Here is a 21,760-nt window from a genome sequence, read left to right on the forward strand (position 1 = left end):
TTGACCAAGGTGCTCGGTTCTGCCACAGACTGCACACTCCAAACGCCACACTCCACCCGCTGTGCTCCGTGCTAAGGGGAGGCTTATGAAAGGGCTAGGCGCGACACTAGAAAAGTCGTCCCAGCAACAGCAAGGCTTCAAAAATGTTCTGTTCCGTTTGTTTTGTTTTCAGTGGCTGTCAAAATCAGGCTTGATCAAGGTGCTTGGTTCTGCCACAGACTGCACAATCCAAATGCCACATTCCACTCCGTTGAAATTATGTACAGGGCCCTCAATCTGTCTTAATTTCAGACTGTTTTGTTGTGGACTCCCTTCATTTATGCTATCCACCGTTTTCCTTGACATTACAGTAGCCTGTGCACCTGTATCCACCATTGCAAACACATTTCATTGCTCTTCCTCTGTAATAGGAGCCTAATATCTATCTTCACATTCTTCAAGTATACATAGGTAATGTGTATTGTTACTGATTTCAGGGCTGATTTTCCTTAAAACCGCCTAGCTCCTTTCTAAACAAAGGGGCATATGCAACGATACGATAACCCCCTTTTTGCCCATTTCATTATAAACTTCCCTGTTTATTTTTCTGCCCTGGCATTCCATTAGATGCCTTGCTATCGCTTTACCTCCCTTCATAGTGGGCCCACCTGAATTCTCATCCAATTCCTCACCTGCTTTTTCCACATTGTTTTGATTATCTTCACTTACCTTCCCTCGGGGGCACGACTACTCTGTGTTTTCATAAACAGCTTTTATTATGTGTCAGAATACAATACTTTGTGTTTGTAACTCACCTTGCACTTGTACTTTACCTGTTAATTGCACCACATTGAACACCTGTGGCTAGAAATATTCCTCTGGGGATCCCCTTTCAAGTGTCCTTAGAGGAGTTTGTATCTCTGTGGAAATATGAACATAATTAGATTCATCAGGTCATGAAACCCCTTCACTAGTTTTTGTATTATTTCTAGTCATTCCATATAGTTCTGTTTTATTTATTTCTGGCGTGTTCAGTGCACCATTTGCCCTGTGATGACCCATTCTCTCACTGCCTATTAATTGTTAATTTGTATGATCCTCATCCTTTTCATGTGCAAGGTTTCTTTTTAAACTGCATTTTACCCTGCTGTTCTTTGGGTTTCTCTTGTGCATTTTTCTTTTCCATTTCCTTGGCCCTATACACCTGAATGGAGTCAATAGTTTGGTTTAATTTATGTTAAACCACACTCCTTTCTTGTTTGTGTTTTTTATTTTTTATGTGATCACCATCTTGCTTCCCCAATTCTATGTCACAATGCAGTTCTGTGTGTTTAGCCAATAGAGAATAATGTGTGCCTCCGGTGTGGGATGTTTGCCTGATTAGTCATTTGCTGGTTCCTTGGGTAAAGTCGCCCTTATGCTCTTGATTCTGACTTGTCACCTGTTGCTGACACTTTTGACCATCGCACAGCCTTCTTATTTTGTCTCGTGCAGAAGGGATGTGACCTAGCAGTTCGGGCTGGACTGCACCTTTTGGGATGGGACCAAGCCTGATTTGCATATGGTTTTTTCCTACTGTAATGGCTTGGCAGGCGACAAACGATGGTCTGGAGGGTTGCCCACAGCAATGCCAGAAGTTAATATTCATTCTGAACCTTCCAGCAATCACCTCTTTGTTTAATCTTCATATTGTATCATCCAGCATTTCTCTTGTGCTTCTAGGCCTTGAAATCTTTCTTGATCCCTATAATCATCCATCTGTGCTCTAGGCCTATACTGGTTGGCTTCAAATTGCCCTGTCCTGTTTTGGTTACCTTCAGGTGACTGAATTCTGTTAGTGTATCCCCTGTACTCCCTTGACAGAGGAGATTGAGAATGTGGGATTGTTTGCCGTCCAAACTCCACTTGCACTGAGGCCTGAACATAGGGGAGGGGGATATAGGTCCCTTTGTTGATTCCCATTTTCAATGAACCGATCCATATATCTTGGCTCCACCCGATTACCATTCCCATATATCATTGTAGCAGGGTTAAATCTGCTCGGCCCAGTATGTGATGGATTTGGAGTATTTGTCGATCCTGCCATACTGTACCGAAATCCTATACTTGTGGCGAGTTGCCAAGGTCCCGGCGATTGATGTAGGTATCGTTTTGACTAGAGCCTGTCGATTAAATATTGACATTTGTGATGTTGTCCTTCCTTGGGTCGCCAAACGTTTCTGATTCTGCATTGTGTCACTTTTTATTTGGCTTGTCTCCAGTGCCATATTTCTCCATGACCTAATTTCAGAAACTGCAGGAAACATTGGGCCTCATTACGACCCGTGCGGTAACCATGGTGCTACTAGCGCCATGGTTGCCGTCAGTATTTTACCGATTCCGCCATGGTGAATGGCGGAATTACTGCCCCATTCCAAGGTTGGCGGGGCGGGAATTCCCCATTCACCATTGGCACCTTCCCCATTCCTATTTTTGCCCTCATAGGGGTCAATGGAAATGGGGAAGGTGGTAGTTACGGTATGGCTCTCCCTTCCTCCATTATGATCTGTTCCCTCAGATATTGGAAGCTGTCCAGTTCCTAGTAAGCGTGCCTCACCTGGCCCAGTTGCCAGATTGTGACTTGACGCAGATCCACTAAGTGACATGTTTTGCAACTCACAATGTGTTACACTGTATTGATAAACAGAACCCGCACCCCCGGGGATCCAGACCTTTGTGCAAAGTAAATCACTCCTAATTACCTTACCACACAAGTAAGGTTTATGACGCACGATGAACTCTTGGAAAAAAGCCAATCACACAGAATATATGATGCTTGCATTTATTATCTACAGTGTCTAATGAGAACTAAGCAGCAATTTACAATAATATGGAAATAGAAAGTGCAAGCTGTATAATGCCAATTGTCAATCCCAGATGAATATGCAATTATTTTGTCTTACGCTCCTAATAAAATGTAGATGAAGGTACGATCAGATCACACCTGGGACCCTCGCCGCTACAGGTGCCCGGCACTCCTCGGGAGAGGAGGGGAGGTCTGGCCAAGCCCCCACAGTCCTACACCAGAGCGGGGATGTGATGCTAGGAGTCTCGGCCCAGATAGTGCACAGCTGGTCGTCCAGGCACTGTTCCTCTTGGTACGCGCGTCTCACCAACAGCCCAGGATGAGTCCCTACCTCACCGGTCCAAGTATAGTTCTCTCATTAGGGGCTGCACGTCAATCATCATGACGTATCAGCTCTTCGAGAAGCTTCTAGGCTCACCCTTCCGGGCAGTAAACATGTTTTTGCTTGGAAAGTTACAAGACTGGAAACAGCCAGTCTTGGCTCCCAAGCTTCGTGCACTGTGTTTTTGAGAAGATCTGACATTCTTGCCTTATCAGTGCACCTGACTCGCAGAGCGAAGACGAGCAAAGCGGTGCAAAGCTGTGCCTGACTCCCAAGGGCTGGGTAGAGCCTCTTGCAAATGCTAGATGTTTTATGGCTTCAGGAAAGGCCTTCGCAATTAACCCCTTGCAAGCATGCAGGCTCACCCAGTTCGAGAGGCCTGGTTGATGTCAGCATTTTCCTCCACGCTTCGAATAGGCTCTAATACACACAAGATAGCTCAGTGGGTTAGTGCAAGTGCAGGTTACTGCAAGTGCCTAGCAGCTTATCATGACATTCCACCCCTTTCCAAGAGAGGCCTGAAAATGCTGACTCAGTTCCACGATTTGGAAGCATGTACGGTGTGCTGTAGGCCGATTAAGCGTTTCTCTAGCGCAGTCATTCTAGTATAAAGGAAAGACATTCTGCGCAAGAGCCCAATGAAAACGATAAGGATGAATATTAGGGAAATCGGCAACCACAGCAATGGGTGAGTATTATATTAAGCAGCTTAGTGGAGGAGGGAGACCATCCAGTGAATACATCCCACCAGTGGTGAGTAGTAACTGATTGCAGATGGTCAGCAGTTTTGATTAATTGGTCCCTGTCTATTATCAGCTTGCACTCTGCAGAAATAACCGAGGTGGCTAGTGTCTGGAAATCTTTCCAAGCAGTTTGGGCAAATTGTCTAATAGCTTGAAGCCGGGCAGTAATCACCCCATAGGGTAGAGTCCAGTTAAGCAAATGCGTAAGCTCAGCATGCAGAGTAGTGTGAGACCACTGGGTTAAAGAATATAAGGTATGAGTAACAATGTCTAAGATAGTCACAACTTGATATACGCAAAAGACTTGAGGTGTCCCTAATAGCTTATAATTGTTAATAAGCAAGGAATGATTAGTAACTACGCAAGCTTTATGCTGATCTATCTGGAAGATGTCAGTCCCATTAATGTGATATTGCATCCAGGTGCACTCCCCTGCTACGGGATGCATGCATGGGTCCGGAACCCTCCCAGTTAGGGGACACACCCACCCCTGATCCCAGGGCATGCAGGTGTGACTGTGGATGGTGTAGTTTTGGCTGTCTAACCATTCCCCCCGTATTTGCAGAACCCACCAGGAACCATTGATTTTCATAGGCAATACTATAAAAGAACACCATATTTCTAGAGCATAAGCGGTCCTACTAACTTGCATTAACGCATGGCATGTGTTATTCATGCAATCAAAAGCAAGCGGTTTAATCCATATGTTTGCTGGTAACTGTAGCTCTGTGTGCCAGTGGGTTGAAGATAGTCGCCCCCATTCGGAGCGGAAAGCCAACACCTGCTTGCCATAGAATGCATCGTGTGTCTTTAGCAGTCTTGTTGACCTGCCCTATGGCAGAGAAAATGTCTTCATAGCTGAAATTCTGCCACTTCCAGTGGTTGCCAATACTTGTAGCAGTGTTGCACAGGGTAGGGCTTATCAATGGGCCCCACTGGGCCAGAAGCTTTATAGCGGCGCTGGCATCAGAACCCATAGTGGCTAACTTGTTGCGCACAGTTTCTATGTCAAAAGCATTTAAAGCCCCCGTTCCCACTCCTGCTGCACCCGCAATCAATTAATCTAACCCCCTAGCTACGCGCAATTTGGTGATGGGCCATAGAAATTGACTCCATTTATAGCAGCTTGGTAGTACTAAGGAAACATTGCCTCGTGACAAATCTATGTCTAAGTGTACCTCTGTAATGATAGACGTGTGCATCACATGTCTGCAATTTAAATGTTGTCTTACTACTGGAAAATCTAGCATGTTCAAAGTTTCTACTTTGTGTGATTTGAAAAACACCATCCTCCAAGTGGGATGCCTACCATATATAATATTGGTTTTTGATACAAACACCATACTACCATCTGGTAGAGGCTGTTTCAACGTACAATTGTATGAAAGGCATTTGGTCAAGTTATAGTCCAGAAAATCTTGGCGAGTACACTCGCTGCAGTTCTTGGGGCAGAAGAAACATGAAACATCAAACAAATTATTTAATCCATTCACTGAAACGTTTGGGCCTAAGATTTCATAAGCACCAGTCATATGAGTTAGTGACAAAAGGTGTCCGACAATGTGCCAATCTAGAACTCTTGCAGTTCCATGTGGATACTCATTTGTAACGATTTTCTCACAGGTGACGGTGCGGTTGTAGTTATCCCGCAGGACTGGAGCATCAGGTGTAGTGCATGCGATTCTCAGAGTCCATGTAGCGTCTTGCATCAACCCATTCTTTACAGAGAAAGCGTTGGCTTGGCAGGCCAGGAACATCCACAGCAAGGTAAGTCCCATCCCCTTCATACTGCTCTACGTTCGTGGTGTGAGCCTAGTACCGGGATTATAAACAGGCACGTCAGAATTATGCAAAAGTACAACCTAAGTACTTCCAACACCTTGACTTAACACTTCCCCAGCCTCAGGCTTTTTGTTAGGATGGTGCACCCACCCCTTTTTCCCCGTGCTACCGAAGCCTCCTTCCCCCCCTCAATGTAGTGTCTGGGGATTGCTTGCTCTCTACCACTAGGGGAACAACTGCTTGCTCACAAATCAATTGTGCAATTCGGTCATATTTGGTTAATGGTACCTCAGATGCACCAGCATTATGTAAAAGTACCGAAACAGTCCCTCTATAATCAGGATCAACCACACCTCCCAATATGTCAGTGCCTTGTTTCGCCTGGCTGGATCGTGCAGCAATGCGCCCATAAGGGCCAGCCGGCAATTTGATGCCAATACCCAGCGAGAAGGATTTGGTTGGCCCCGCCGGTATAACATCATCTTCACAGGTAGATAAATCAAGTCCAATGCTGCCTGCAGTGGCTTGCACAGGCAGCTTCGCTTCTTCGTCGGTTTTCCACACAAGAGTCTTTGTGGATTCCATTTTCTCACTTGTCAGTCTCACAAAGGGTGTCTGGCGATTTCCCAGTGGACGGTTGTTCAGCTCAAACAGCGCTTGTGCCAGATGTTTGGACCACCCCTTGAGAGTGTGAGTCTTAGTCAGCTTCTTTATTTGTTGCTTGAGCAGCCCATTGCTACGTTCCACCAGAGCAGAGGATTCTGGGTACCGTCTGATGTGCAGTGTCCATTTCATGCCTTGCTCTAGTGCCCAGTCCTGCACATTGTTTCCAGCTAAATGGCTGCCTTGGTCTGATTGGATTTCATCCGGGATGCCATAGTGCCTGATGAGGTATTCCATTCCTTACAAGGTAGCCCGTTGATTAGCATGGGCGACTGGATAAGCTAATACCAGTCCAGAGTATGTATCTACCATGGTCAACACATAATGCTTTCCGTTCTCGGGCGGTAAAGGGCCAATATAGTCAACTTGCCATACGCTAGCAGCTCTTTCACCTCTTCTCAAAGGGCCTTGAGGCTTCCCCTCCAGAGGGTAGTGCTTCACTTCGCAGCACACAGAACATTGGGAGGCAGCTTGTCTGGCTTGATCCGTGGTAATGGGCAATTGTCTCCTTTTTGCCCATTGATAAGTTCCTGTTTGCCCTAGATGCCCTGAGGTTTGGTGTGCCCAATCCGACATCCCTTGCAGAACCTCAGCTTCTTGCGGTGTTGTCACTGGGCGAATCTTTGCCATTTGGTCCACTTCATTGTTGAACAGGGCAGCCAGTGAGGTGTCGGGAGGCATGTGTGCATCGACATGCCCAATGCAGATTTTGTACCTCTCACCTTTGCACCACATCTCTTCCCAGATGTCTGGCCCTCCCCAGATCGGAGTGTTCTTGATCTGCCAGCCGTCTCTTCTCCATGGCGGTGCCCAATGTGTCAGGCCTTGATATGTGGCCCAACTGTCTGTGTATATGTATGCAGTCTCTGTTTCCTTTACCTGTTCAATCACGGAGGCCACCGCCTGCAGTTCAGCATATTGACTTGATCCTCCCACACCTTCTCTCATTAGCAGTGTTTCTCAGTGGGGCTGGAATGCAACAGCTTGCCAGTGTCTTTGCCCTTTATCATACTTTGCGGTGCCGTCCGTGAACCATGCAGACTTTTGTTCTTCCTCTGTCAATGTATCATAGGCGGGTGAGACTTTGAAGGGAGATTCTGGCAACGCCACAGGGGTGTTTGGTTCAGGCATCGCTTCCAGATCTACTGCCTCCAGCATTTGTTCTTGCAGTCTGGAAACCCCTGTGCGGCCAGCTTTCGCACGTTGCTGTAAATACCATTTCCATTTGACATGAGTGGCGTCTTGTGCTCTGCCACTTTTCCCGCTTGCAGCAGTATCGCACATGATCGGAATTTTTGTGCAAATTGTCACTGGTTGCTCGCCTGTGATTCTTTCAGTCTCAACTAGAGCCCAGTACACTGCAGCAACTTGTTTCTCAAGCAGAGTGTATCTTGTCATAGGATCTGTGAGCTTCCTTGACCAGAACCCTTGCAGCACTCTTTTCTGTCCTTGCTTTTGCCACAAGCTCCACACAGCAACGTCATTGTAGACAAGAATTTCCAGTTTAAAAGGATCAGTTTTTGTCATGGGCCCCAGCGTGATGTAATTTTGCAACGCGTCTTTAGCCTGTTGGAAGGAAGTCTGTTGCTTTAGGCCCCATGTAAAGTCATGTTTCTTTCTGGTGACTTTGTAAATGGGTTTCAGTATCAGGCTTAAATGAAGTATGTGATTTCTCCAAAAACCCATTAACCCAATGAATCTTTGTGCCTCTTTTTTATCTGCTGGTGGAGCCATCTGCTGAACCATATCAATTACCGGGTCGGGAATTTTCTTAACTGATCAGACCAGATTGCACCTAGAAACTTCCCCTCTTGGGCAGGCCCCTGTACCTTTTTGGGATTTATGGCCCACCCCCGATTTTGCATGTTTGTGATCAACTTTTCAGCAGCTTTTTCTACATGTTCTTTCTCAGCACTGGTCAGCATGATGTCATCAATGTAATGAGCAATATATACATCATCCAACTGCACCATCTTTAAGTCTCTGGCAATCAATCCATGGCACAGAGTGGGACTATGCAAATACCCCTGGGGCAATTTAGTAAAGGTAAATTGTCTGTCTCCCCAAGTGATAGCAAATTGGTCTTGTGATTCAGTGTCAATATCAATGGAGAAAAATGCATTGGCCAGGTCAAGGACCACATGCCATTCACCCACTTCTTTCGTAAGGTTTTCAATCAGAGTGATGATGTCTGGCACCGCCGCAGCTAAGGGAAGTACCTTCTTGTTCAAAATGCGGTAATCAATCGTCAGATGCCACGCCCCATCTGGGCGACGGACAGGCCAGATCGGCGAGTTGAATGGGCTGACTGCCGGCCTCATTATGCCAGCTTTCACCAATGACTCAATAGTTTCACCAATCTCTTTATGTCCTCCTGGCAACCGGTACTGTTTCACGCACACTGGCTCAGCAGGAGGAGGTAAATGCAAGGGGGACCATTTGGCATGCCCAACCACAAGGGGGTTAAAAACTCTCACATGGATTTTTCGATTGCCAAAAACAAATTCACCTAAATCTGTAGTCACACTTTTGCCCAACAACACATCCATGCCAAGGATGTACTCCAGTATATCTGCAATCAAAACATTTGCTGTGAAAGGCAATCCCTCGCCAATTGACATTTTTACATTAAAGGCTTTTGCAACAGTTTCTGCTCCCCCATAACCATTGACCAAAACTCTGGGACCAAATAATTTACTGGGATTGCCATTCAGAATGGTCACCTCAGCTCCTGTGTCTAATAGAGCCAAGACATGTTTTACTTTCTCATCCAAATACAATGTAAGTGGCACAAAAGGGCGTCTGTCTCTGGGACTAGTTCTCTTTATTAACCGTACCTCAAAGACAGAGCCAGCCCTTCAATCAAAAATGGGGTCTGGGACCTCCCACTCGTCCTTTGCCAAATCAGGGTAACCTTTTGCTCGCACTTTGGGCTTCAACACCTCTTCTTCAGAGGGCGCAGAGGGCTTAGTTTTTCCCGATCCCTGTTTTCTCAATTTCTTCCATTTCTCGAGCAGCACAGGTGTGGGTTTAGCATCTATCTCTTCCCTTGGAATTCCCGCTTTTAGCAAGTCCACCCACATTTGTCTGCGCGTGATCTCAACAGTGTCAGTTTTCTCTTTAGACTTTACATTTCTGCCACGCTTTTACTCTGAATCATTATTTGCAGTCACTAGGCACGCTGCTTTACACACATCCAGCCCTTCTAATTGCCCTAGCAGAAGTGCCACTTCACCAATGGCTTTGCCTTGTGCTGGACCCAGCAATGAAAGCAATGCGCCCTTCATGTGACTCGGTGCATTTCTTAACAAACGTGCGCACATGCCAGCTGTAAACAACTCCATGTCAGGCCCTGCAAAATTTGCACTGTACAGTGCACACTGTAAACCCATCTCTCTAAGCTGATCTGTTGCTTCAGTTAGTGACTGCCAACTGGCCCAATTCTCTTCCAAATCCATTGGACTCCCATACAAATTTAATAGGGCAGTCTGAAGCCAATTAAACAAGGAATGAGAGCCTTGCTGCCCAAGCGCACCGCGCACTATCTGTCCCAACATTGCATTAGTAGCGAGTGAACCCATCTTTAACAGTTCTTCTGGGGTTAAGTAGATCCCATCGGCACCTGTATCCCAGAGGCGAAGGTACCACTTCAGAAGTGCTTCACCTGGCCTCTGTCTAAATAACTTAGCAATCTCTAAAAGATCTGTCTGTGTATAATCCGGGACAATTCTAGCATTCTGAATATTTGCACCGCCAGCTTGGCCTTTTGACTTGTTAGGGATTAATGGCCGCGCTGGATAAACACATTTCTTTGGAGCACATTCCAGCTCCTCTTCGTCAGAACAATCTAACTCTGCAAGCCTGACTTCAACAGATTCATTCCAGTCATATGCTTGCTCAGTTTCGCTGTCACTGACTTCACCCGACCATAAATTTGGGTCCCAGTTATCTTTCCTAATTACCGCGCAAATCCTTATCTTTGACGGATTGCCCCGCCACTGTCTGCGCTTGTGCGTGGCTACACGCACAGCTAAAGAGGCACACCTGTCCTCCATCTGATCAGCCCTCTTAACGGGCGATTCAAGGGTCTCTCTCATAATGATTTGTTGCTCAGGGAGCAGGGAAATCTCATCTGTTAGTTTGCGAATCTGCACCTCTTTAAGCAATTCATTCTCATGCACCTTTCTGAGCGCCTGCAGGAACAACCAGCCTATGTTTCCTGCTGCCTTTAGCTCCCTTCTGCATTTCCCAAGCGGTAAACTCTCCAAGCACTCACTAATTACCGCCGGGTAAACATCATTTTCAAGCATGTCCCATGCCCTCGGTGCCGAGTACCGATGCAAAATATCTGCCACACCCGACTAAGCATTTGATGCCGGCCATCCTGGAATGTGACGGAGTGCACTATCTTCCCCATTGCATTAATCTTTTGCATGTTTTTTCCAGAAAGGCATCGTGCTCGTAAACCCTGATCACAGCGCCAAATGTAGTGATAAACAGCACCCGCACCCCCTGGGATCCAGCCCTTTGTGCAAAGTAAATCACTCCTAATTACCTTCCCACACAAGTAAGGTTTATGACGCACGATGAACTCAGTCTGGAAAAAAGCCAATCACACAGAATATATGATGCTTGCATTTATTATCTACAGTGTCTAATGAGAACTAAGCAGCAATTTACAATAATATGGAAATAGAAAGTGCAAGCTGTATAATGCCAATTGTCAATCACAGATGAATATGCAATTATTTTGTCTAACGCTCCTAATAAAATGTAGATGAAGGTACGATCAGATCACACCCGGGACCCTCGCCTCTACAGGTGCCCGGCACTCCTCGGGAGAGGAGGGGAGGACTGGCCAGGCCCCCACAGTCCTACACCAGAGCGGGGATGTGATGCTAGGAGTCTCGGCCCAGATAGTGCAAAGCTGGTCGTCCAGGCACTGTTCCTCTTGGTACGCGCGTCTCACCAACAGCCCAGGATGAGTCCCTACCTCACTGGTCCAAGTATAGTTCTCTCATTAGGGGCTGCACATCAATCATCATGACGTATCAGCTCTTCGAGAAGCTTCTAGGCTCACCCTTCCGGGCAGTAAACATGTTTTCGCTTGGAAAGTTACAAGACTGGAAACAGCCAGTCTTGGCTCCCAGGCTTCGTGCACTGTGTTTTGAGAAGATCTGACATTCTTGCCTTATCAGAACACCTGACTCGCAGAGCGAAGACGAGCAAAGCGGTGCAAAGCTGTGCCTGGCTCCCAATTGCTGCGTAGAGCCTCTTGCAAATGCTAGATGTTTTATGTCTTCAGGAAAGGCCTTCGCAATTAACCCCTTGCAAGCAGTGGGCTTATTGCGGCCTTTACCGGTTCCTCATAAACCCTGGCATATGGTATCGATGGACTTTATTGTGGAATTGCCAGAAGTATAGGGACATGATACCATATGGGTAGTCGTGGATTACTTCACAAAATGCGCGATTTTTGTACCTTGTTCGGGGTTGCCTTCCGCTTCCCGTTTGGCAAGACTGTTTATGGCTAATGTCTTCAGATATTTTGGTCTCCTTCCATCATTGTGTCTGATCGGGGTGTACAATTCACGTCAAGATTCTGGAGGGTGCTTACTACCTCTTTGGGAATCGATGACCGGTATTCTTCATCCTATCATCCTCAAACAGACGGCCAAACTGAAAGACTTAACTCCACTATTGAACAGTATTTGCGCTGCGTATTGCGGGTAAGCGTTCCTTGCTGCCACGTTTTGTTGGTCCTTTCCGCGTTTCCTCTGTGATCAATCCTGTCGCGGTTAAATTGGATCTCCCAAGGAACTGGCGTATTCACCCCGTGTTTCATGTCTCGCTAATAAAGCCATTCGTTCCGTCCACTCGGATGCCTGCCCGCCCTGCGCCCATCATGGTGGATGCGGAGGAGGAGTATGAGGTCTCCCGCATCCTTGACTGTAGGATCTCTAGGGGTTCTGCTCTTTATTTAGTGGACTGGAAGGGGTTTGGACCCGAGGATCGTACTTGGGAACCTTTGTCCAATCTGCATTGCCCCGATCTCCTGCGGGAATTCCATGCCGCCAGGGGGTTGCCGGCGTTTTTTGGAGGCGGATGCTGTTACACTACGGCAGCAAAGGGCTTTCTTACGAAGGCCAAAGCGGTTTCCATGGTCGTGAAAACCGCTTTGGCATTTTTACAAGTTGCCTTGGAAACTGTTCAGGTCACGTAAACATGCTAGTCAGCTGATCGGACGTGCTTCACTTACACAGAAGCCACGCCCCCTTGTTCCTTAAAGCCTTCAGCCGCGGGAACTTCGTTACTACTTGCCTTTTCGTAGCCCACCTACGGCACTGTTTGCCTTCCTCGGATTACCCTCCGTGAACCTTATAGACTTTGAACTCTCGTTACCAGACCTTGGCTTTGTACTCTGTTTCTACTTATCTGGATTACCCTTCGGACTTATTGCCACAGCCTTTTCTATTCACGTGCAGTTTTCCTCCCCGCTCAACTTTCGGTTCTACTGGCTCTGCGGCGCTTCACCTCCGCTCAAAACTGGACTCCAGCTCTCATATAACTTACGCTTGCACGAGCGCCTCTGCTTTCCGTCTGAGTTCCGGCTCTATGATCAAGACCTGCTGAGATCTGCTTCAGCGCGACGTTTGGGAATTTTGCTAATAGCGTAAGTGATATCCTGGTTTGTCCTTTTCTTCCTGTTCTATCTGAATCATCTATTTGGAAGTATAAGTCCCATCCTGCCAGTTCTGCATATCAAGGATTGCCTTTGCTCCAACTACCTGATTAACTGTGTTCGCATACTGTGAGACTGTTTGTCTTTTCTACTGAAGTGCATTTTACGAACGCTTTCCAGGACATGCACCAACCCGGCCCTAGTCCGTCCCTCGTGCCGTTCGGGTTGTCCTCCCTATACTAACCTTCTCACTTTATTATTTTATCCTGTCGTCGTCATCCACCATTTGGATTTTGTGTTCCTTATTGAAACTGGTACAGGATTCCCTCTCAGATCTACTCACATACACTACCTCAGGTACCGGCAGTTCTATTGTGTTAAATAGAAATAATTTAAAACACAAGTTAGGCATAATACTCAAACCTTTCTGTATATCTTGCAGCATTGGTCTGGCGGTACGCTCAATCCCGCTCTTTTGCATTATAGACTGCTCTGTCTGTTCTTACATAAATAGCAGAGTGGTACATCGTGAAAAAGAGCCCCTCTCTAAGAGGAAGCCTGATTCTTTGAAATCAGGGGACCTGGGTTTCTGGAGACGTCTACGGCTCATCCTACATCCCGATCCAGGTTGGGGTCACGCACACCTTCCGGCTTGGTGAGTAACACAATGCTGTAAATGCAAAAATTGCATCCTTAAATCTGAACTCTGCTGCCTTAATTCTATAAGCTGTGTATGCAACATCTGCGTTTAATCATGAAATGTATCATATTTGGAGTGTTCTCTTCTCAATTTTATGCTTAAACCATTAATTTCTGTAACCTGTCCTTTGTAATCAGTGATTACTTTCAGACTTCTAACGCCCTCTGACATTAAATGAGCAATCTCATTTACCAAGCACTGTATATTTCAAGACCACTGCGTGTTGTCTGTACGCAATGATTCCATCTCTGTTATGGTGAAATCCCTATCCATTCAAACCTGACTTTGTTCACTTTTTAAATTGTGAATCTGTTCCAATTTTTCTTCACCTGCTTTTTCTTAACTTCTAATTCAGTTTCTAATATTAAACAGTGCTGTGGGGTTGCCCTTAAATGCGACAGTTGACCCATCAAGTCATCACATCTAGCTTGCAACTGTGAAAGCGGTAGCTGAGCCTCACCTGACCTACCTTCTAACTGAAACACCCTTTTATACAATTCGGTCAATCCACCCTGACATTTCAGCATAATCTGTTCATCATCTTGCAGGCTCTCTATCTCTCCTGTCCTCTCTCTCACTGTGGGCACTATCTACAGGCTGCTTGGACAGGTTGCCCTCTTCCACTCTAAGAGGGCTGACCTCTCCTTCTCGCTCATTGCCTCTATCTCCTAACTTCTCCTCCTCTGAGACTTGAACATCCACCTGGATGCTACCAGCCCTTCTTCAGGACTCTTTTAGAACCTCTTCGATTTTCTCTCTCTCTCTCTCTCTCTCTCTCTCTCTCTCTCTCTCTCTCTCTCTCCCCATCTCTCTATTCTTCCCTCTGCCCGACTCACTCTGCAGGGCACATCCTGGATGTTCTGATCTCCTGATTTCATCAGACCTCCCCTCCTCTAACCCTCCCACCACTCCTCTCTCATTTGGAGTGATTACTTCCTCCTTTCTTCCCACCTCTCTCTTCTCCGCAGGTCAAGCCGACTCCAGCACTACCACCTACCTTCTCGGTCATCCGACTCATGAAGCGTGCGTCAGTTGAGGCTTTTGCTGCTACTTCCTCTCCTCCTCCTGCACCTTTGGCTGACTCACTCCCTGACACAGCCCTCTCTAACGCTCATCTCTCCATCTCTAACACTCTGGATGTCCTTGCCCCTGTCATGAGGATCTGCTTGAAGCCCATATCCAAGTGCAACTCTTGGTACGATTCCAACCTCACTGCCCTTGAATACAAGTATAGGGTGGCAGAGAGGAAGTAGAGGGTCTTGGGCACCCCCCCGGCAAACTAGCCTGCCATCCTGCTCCAAAGGAAGTACAGACTCTCTCCTCTCTAAGAAGAGAGCCTACATCTAAGCCCATGTCTCTGCGGTATCTAACAACTCGGCCAAACCTTTCAAAATCTGTAAGGAGCTGGCCAATCCTGCTGCAGTCTCTACCTCTCCTGTTCCCTCCCAGTCCCTCTGCAAAGACTTGGCCTCTCATTTCACTACTAAAAACGCAGGACATCCTGTCCACCCTCTCGTCCTCTACCTCCTCTTCCTCCTCCTCTACCACTCCTGGCCCGTCTGAGGCCATCTCTCCTTCTCCTCCTTTCCCCTGTTCACCCCTAACGATCTTTCTAGATCTATGAAAGTCTTATCAAAGCAGGTTCTCCCCTGCTCATCCAGAACTATGAAGGATCACATTGACACCCTTGCTCCAGTCTTGGCCGATTTCTGCAATCACTCCTTTGCCACTGGAACTTCCCCTTCCCCCTTAAGCACTCTCTTGTGCACCCTCTTCTAAAGAAGCCCTCTGTTGATCCTTCCTCTCCGGCTAACTATTGCTCGATCTCCATCACTCCTTTCCTGGGCAAACTCTTTGAAAAGCTGGCCATCTCCCAGCTTAATCTGCACTCTGAATCTGTTGGTTGCCTCCATGACAACCAGTCTGGCTTCAGAGCTGCCAGAAGCACGACAACTGCTCTCCTGAACACCCGTGAAGACTTGCTCTCCAATCTTGACTCTAATCTCCCTTCTGTGCTCATTCTCGTTGATCTATCCTCTGCTTTTGATGCAGTCAACCATGCCATCCTGCTCAATCATCTCTGGGACAACATTGCTATTACTGATCAGGCCCTGGCCTGGTTGACCTCGTTTCTCACTGACCGACCCTCTCATGTCCAACTGGGGTCTTTCCTCTCTTATATCTCTCTATCTACTTGTGGTGTTCCCCAGGGGTCTAGCCTCTCTCCCTGGCACTTCAACCACTACCTGGCACCTCTTGCCCACTGCACCACTACTTTCTGCTCCAATTTTCAATGTTATGCGGATGACACTCCACTCTCTTTCAGGCTCCCCTCAGCCACCTCTCCTTCTTCTCTCATACCAGAATGTGTTGCCGCAATTCAGGAATGGTGTGCCACCAATGATCTCTGCCTTAATGCCAGTAAGACTGAGATCCTCCTCATTGGGACACCCGCTCCCTCCTTACTTCTCTCTCTCTCTCTCTGGCCACCCACTCTGGGCCATCTTTCTGCTCCTTCCTGTCAGGCTAAGAACCTCGGTGTCATCTTCGACTCCACCTTCTCCTTCTCTCCTCACATCTCTGATGTCTCTAAGAAGTCAAACTATCAGCTGCACCTCCTCAGAGGTATTCTTCCTTTTGTCACTTTCCCCCAGAAGCTCACTGTCTCCAGAGCTCTGCTCCTTTCTAGGCTGGACAATTACAACAGCCTCTTTCTAAATGTTCCTGCCTCTACTCTTCGACCTTGGACTGCAAGACTTATCCTTGACCTCAATCCCAGGGATCGTATCTCTCCAGCTCTGAAATCTCTTCACTTGCTCCCCTGGCTGTAAGAATCAACCTCAAGACCCTCTGCATTGTCCACAAGGCTTTCTGGGGCCTGGAACCGCTCTACCTCCAACTTTCTCTTACAAAACATCTTTCTTATCGAGCCCTCCACCTATCCACCTCCAACTCTCTGAGGGTCAGATGCTTCTCCAACAAGAGAGTTGGGGGCAGAACTATCTCCTTGGCTGGGGCCTCCCTCTGGAAAAGCCTCCCTGCCTCTCTCAAACCTGAGCAGAACCCCCTCTGGTTCCGGAAGCAACTCAAGACCTTCCTTTTCGCTTCTGCTTTCTCTCTTCCTCTCCCCTGCTGATGCACCCAACTGTTCTGCACACTGGTCACCCTCTGAACTCAGGCCCAGGTTCCTGCATGTCCCTCACATGGCCTACGGTCTCCCCAGCACTTTATCTTCAACCCTACAGTCCCTTCTCTCTGCACTTACGAGCCACCCGCTGGCTGCACTTGTGAGTTAACTGCACTTCCCCCTTCTCCCTGGCGCTTCTCCCGTTCCCTCTTCCCTGCACTTGCGCGATCTGAATGACACAAGACCTAGTAAGATTGTTATTTTGTTCTCCCTTGTTTCCCCTTCCTTGTCTTGTCGCGCCTAGAAACACTTGTGTACAGGTGCGTTATATCATATAATATCTTTCCTGATTTCTAGTACTCTGCGCAGGAGAAACCAAAGTTTTGCACCTAACCTGATAAGGCAATCTTTTTGAGATATACCGTCATTACAATCAAAAAGCCTGGTCATGCACGTGTGTTATACTGTACCCTCTGCAAATAATTTTCCAGGCCCCCCTCTTCCTATTTCGCCAACTAGGTGCTCTCTCCACACATTCAGTGTATCTGAAGTCCATGTACGCAAAGCAAAGAATTTGGCTTCTGCATACTCGCACACATCTGAAACACTAATCTCGCTATGTCTCCCACTGCTTGCAGAAAGCACAGTGTGCCAACTTCAACCCGACTTAATGCACAGCACTGTTGCCAAACACAATCTGTGTGCCCAGCACAGCACACTATCGCGAAATATGATGCCGTCACGCGCTACTGCACCAAATATGTAGGAGATATCCTGTCACTTCCCTTTCTGCCACTGTTTTTATACCACAAGATCTTTGCTAGGCATCTACAGACTTTATACTGTGCATTTCATTCTAGATGCGCATGGGATCTTTGCTAGGCATCTACAGACTTTATACTGTGCATTTCATTCTAGATGCGCATGGGATCTTTGCTAGGCATCTACAGACTTTATACTGTGCATTTCATTCTAGATGCGCATGGGATCTTAGCTAGGCATCTACAGACTTTATACTGTGCATTTCATTCTAGATGCGCATGGGATCTTTGCTAGGCATCTACAGACTTTATACTGTGCATTTCATTCTAGATGCGCATGGGATCTTTGCTAGGCATCTACAGACTTTATACTGTGCATTTCATTCTAGATGCGCATGGGATCTTTGCTAGGCATCTACAGACTTTATACTGTGCATTTCATTCTAGATGCGCATGGGATCTTAGCTAGGCATCTACAGACTTTATACTGTGCATTTCATTCTAGATGCGCATGGGATCTTTGCTAGGCATCTACAGACTTTATACTGTGCATTTCATTCTAGATGCGCATGGGATCTTTGCTAGGCATCTACAGACTTTATACTGTGCATTTCATTCTAGATGCGCATGGGATCTTTGCTAGGCATCTACAGACTTTATACTGTGCATTTCATTCTAGATGCGCATGGGATCTTTGCTAGGCATCTACAGACTTTGTACTGTGCATTTCATTCTAGATGCGCATGGGATCTTAGCTAGGCACCTACAGACTTTGTACTGTGCATTTCATTCTAGATGCGCATGGGATCTTTGCTAGGCATCTACAGACTTTGTACTGTGCATTTCATTCTAGATGCGCATGGGATCTTTGCTAGGCGTCTACAGACTTTGTACTGTGCATTTAATTCTAGATGCGCATGGGATCTTTGCTAGGCGTCTACAGACTTTATACTGTGCATTTCATTCTAGATGCGCATGGGATCTTTGCTAGGCGTCTACAGACTTTATACTGTGCATTTCATTCTAGATGCGCATGGGATCTTTGCTAGGCATCTACAGACTTTATACTGTGCATTTCATTCTAGATGCGCATGTGATCTTAGCTAGGCATCTACAGACTTTATACTGGGCATTTCATTCTAGATGCGCATGTGATCTTGGCTAGGCAACTACAGACTTTATACTGGGCATTTCATTCTAGATGCGCATGTGATCTTAGCTAGGCATCTACAGACTTTATACTGGGCATTTCATTCTAGATGCGCATGTGATCTTGGCTAGGCATCTACAGACTTTATACTGGGCATTTCATTCGAGATGCGCATGTGATCTTGGCTAGGCAACTACAGACTTTATACTGGGCATTTCATTCTAGATGCGCATGTGATCTTGGCTAGGCATCTACAGACTTTATACTGGGCATTTCATTCTAGATGCGCATGTGATCTTGGCTAGGCATCTACAGACTTTATACTGGGCATTTCATTCTAGATGCGCATGTGATCTTGGCTAGGCATCTACAGACTTTATACTGGGCATTTCATTCTAGATGCGCATGTGATCTTGGCTAGGCAACTACAGACTTTATACTGGGCATTTCATTCTAGATGCGCATGTGATCTTGGCTAGGCATCTACAGACTTTATACTGGGCATTTCATTCTAGATGAGCATGTGATCTTGGCTAGGCATCTACAGACTTTATACTGGGCATTTCATTCTAGATGCGCATGTGATCTTGGCTAGGCATCTACAGACTTTATACTGGGCATTTCATTCTAGATGCGCATGTGATCTTGGCTAGGCATCTACAGACTTTATACTGGGCATTTCATTCTAGATGCGCATGGGATCTTAGCTAGGCATCTACAGACTTTATACTGGGAATGGGACTTTCTAGATGCGCATGGGATCTTTGCTAGGCATCTACAGACTTTATACTGTGCATTTCATTCTAGATGCGCATGGGATCTTGGCTAGGCATCTACAGACTTTATACTGGGCATGGGACTTTCTAGATGCGCATGGGATCTTGGCTAGGCATCTACAGACTTTATACTGGGCATGGGACTTTCTAGATGTGCATGGGATCTTAGCTAGGTAACTACAGACTTTGTTCTGTGCATTTTATACTAGATGCGCATTTACTTCTGGGTGCAACCCAAACTGAATTAGACACAATAAAAACCACTGCACACTTTCACAGTTAGGCACTTTTATATAAATATTCCGTTTCATCAGCCAGAAAAAAACACTGCATCAGAAAGCATTCTGCTTTAGGTACATTAGAGAATATAAGACAACACACTTTGCAGCAACAATTATTTTACATTGTTTGAGCATAGCAATTCCAATGTAAGTAAATATACCTGGTATATCCTAACTGGCACTCTTTGGCTATAAAACAAAACCCTAGGAATACAGATTTAGCGCTCAGTTACCACCACCCCTCCTCTAGCCTTGCCTAACATTGGATTAGTAGAATTATGAGATTGATGATTATGAGATTCTGACCCCCTCTGCGTGAATGAAGAAACCCCAGCTAATACTTTGAATACTGGTTATTTTGTTAATCCAGAAGGATTAAAAATGTCTGCCTTCCACGCCCAGTCCGACACTTTGCCAATTAAAAGGCCCTGCAGGAGTCCTAATTGATTGTTGACCTATTTATACCCACACTGGGCTCTCTGCCCTGTTCAGGAGTGATCGTCTCGCCCTTGACTCGCCAGGCCCTTCTTGCAACCAAGTATGATTCGGCCCGTTTCTGCCAAAACACTGCCCCATATTCGAAAACACAGCCTTCAATGAACACTCTGCAGCTACACCGCTCTCCAGCCCAGCTGAGAAACCTCCAGACAGCTATGCAGGACAGCCCCCTCCTCGTAGCCAGTCAGCCGCCTCTCCCTCAAACCAGGAAAAAGACCAGAAGCCGCACCAGACTCTCTCACCAGACTGCTAGAAGACCCCTCCTTCCTCCTTTCTCCCTCTTTTAAACCTCAGTAAAAACCGCCTTTTATCCTATGCCTCTGTACATTTTCTGCCTCTTCCATGGTGTCATCTGTCACATCACGTGCCAGAACCTTCCAGCACCCATTCCTACCCCCTCTCATTCTGCTCCTGTAATTTCCAGCCCCTGGCTTAAATGACCTTTGGACAGTATTCTGCATAGCACAACCTCCCAATAATGTTGCATTTAACCTTCCTTCCTCTTTTACTGCTCCGTACAATGAACGTTTATTTTCAATGCCCATCACTCTGTTACACTGCACGCTCTGCCTTGCGAAGCACTGCTGTTCAGCTTTCAATTTTGCATTACTTTCTGAAACTGGCGATGACCAGTGAAAGTGTTTGTGTGCCTGCTGCAATATTAGTACACTCAGAGCCTGTGGCCTAACAAATCTAGCCCACTCAGTACACCTCTATACTAAGTGTTAGTAACCAATGACAACTCCCTTTCTCCCCAATACTAAATGTTATTAACCCACGCTGCACAAATTCTTTGGCTCATAACCTCCCCTACAAGTCCCAGGGTGTATAGATTATTGCGTCGGGACCTCCCTTCCAAATCCTCATTTCTCGTCATTACCTTCACATTTTGTTGGAATTGTGTAACCTCCCTCTGCAGTTTCGTGATGTTGTGTTCCCCCTCACTTATGCGTTGTGTGGCTTCCGTCATTCTGCTGCATAGCTATTCAATCTGCACTGCAGATGTATCCACTTTGCTGGTCAGACTGTCAATTTTCTGACCTAAAGTATCTGTGCTGTCCTTCAGAGCCAACAGAGTTTGATTTAGTCCGGTCATATCAGCAGTCCAGGCGTCGATGGAGTGCCTGCCCTGGCATAGTCCTCCATTTTGCCTGCTTCTTAGGATTCACCATGACCAACCTGGGCCAACTCTCCGGCTCCTTCCTGATCAAACACCCACCAGGGTCTACCACCAGGCCACTGTTGGAGGCCACAGCAGTCCTGCCTCATATCCTTGATTCGAGGGATGGCAAACATGCCAACATTCCGAGGCACCTGGGAGGGAGATTTCTTCAGAGAAATTGGGAGAGAACAATTTCCCCATAGGAATGCATTGGGGAAAGTACAATTTTAGGCGGGAGAACGTGAAAATAGCAGTATTTTCCCGGGAGCCTCCTGCCTAAATCGGGAGG

General features: G+C 46.6%; 1 protein-coding gene across 4 annotated transcripts in view; it reads left to right on the forward strand.

Moving 5' to 3' along the window:
• The window catches only part of LOC138570238 (cytochrome c), a 288,954-nt gene that overhangs the window by 251,595 nt on the left and 15,599 nt on the right, over positions 1-21,760 (forward strand). The window contains exon 1 of one of the 4 annotated variants that reach the window (XM_069648983.1): positions 5,519-5,656. The exons of the other annotated variants lie outside the window; for them this stretch is intronic. The gene's annotated coding sequence lies outside the window, so the exon portion shown is untranslated. Of the gene's footprint in view, positions 1-5,518; positions 5,657-21,760 lie in introns of those variants that run through there. 4 annotated transcript variants of the gene reach the window in all.

The sequence above is a fragment of the Ambystoma mexicanum genome, chromosome 2q, assembly GCF_040938575.1.
Source record: "Ambystoma mexicanum isolate Mex_15411 chromosome 2q, UKY_AmexF1_1, whole genome shotgun sequence".
NCBI classification, from domain to species: domain Eukaryota; kingdom Metazoa; phylum Chordata; class Amphibia; order Caudata; family Ambystomatidae; genus Ambystoma; species Ambystoma mexicanum.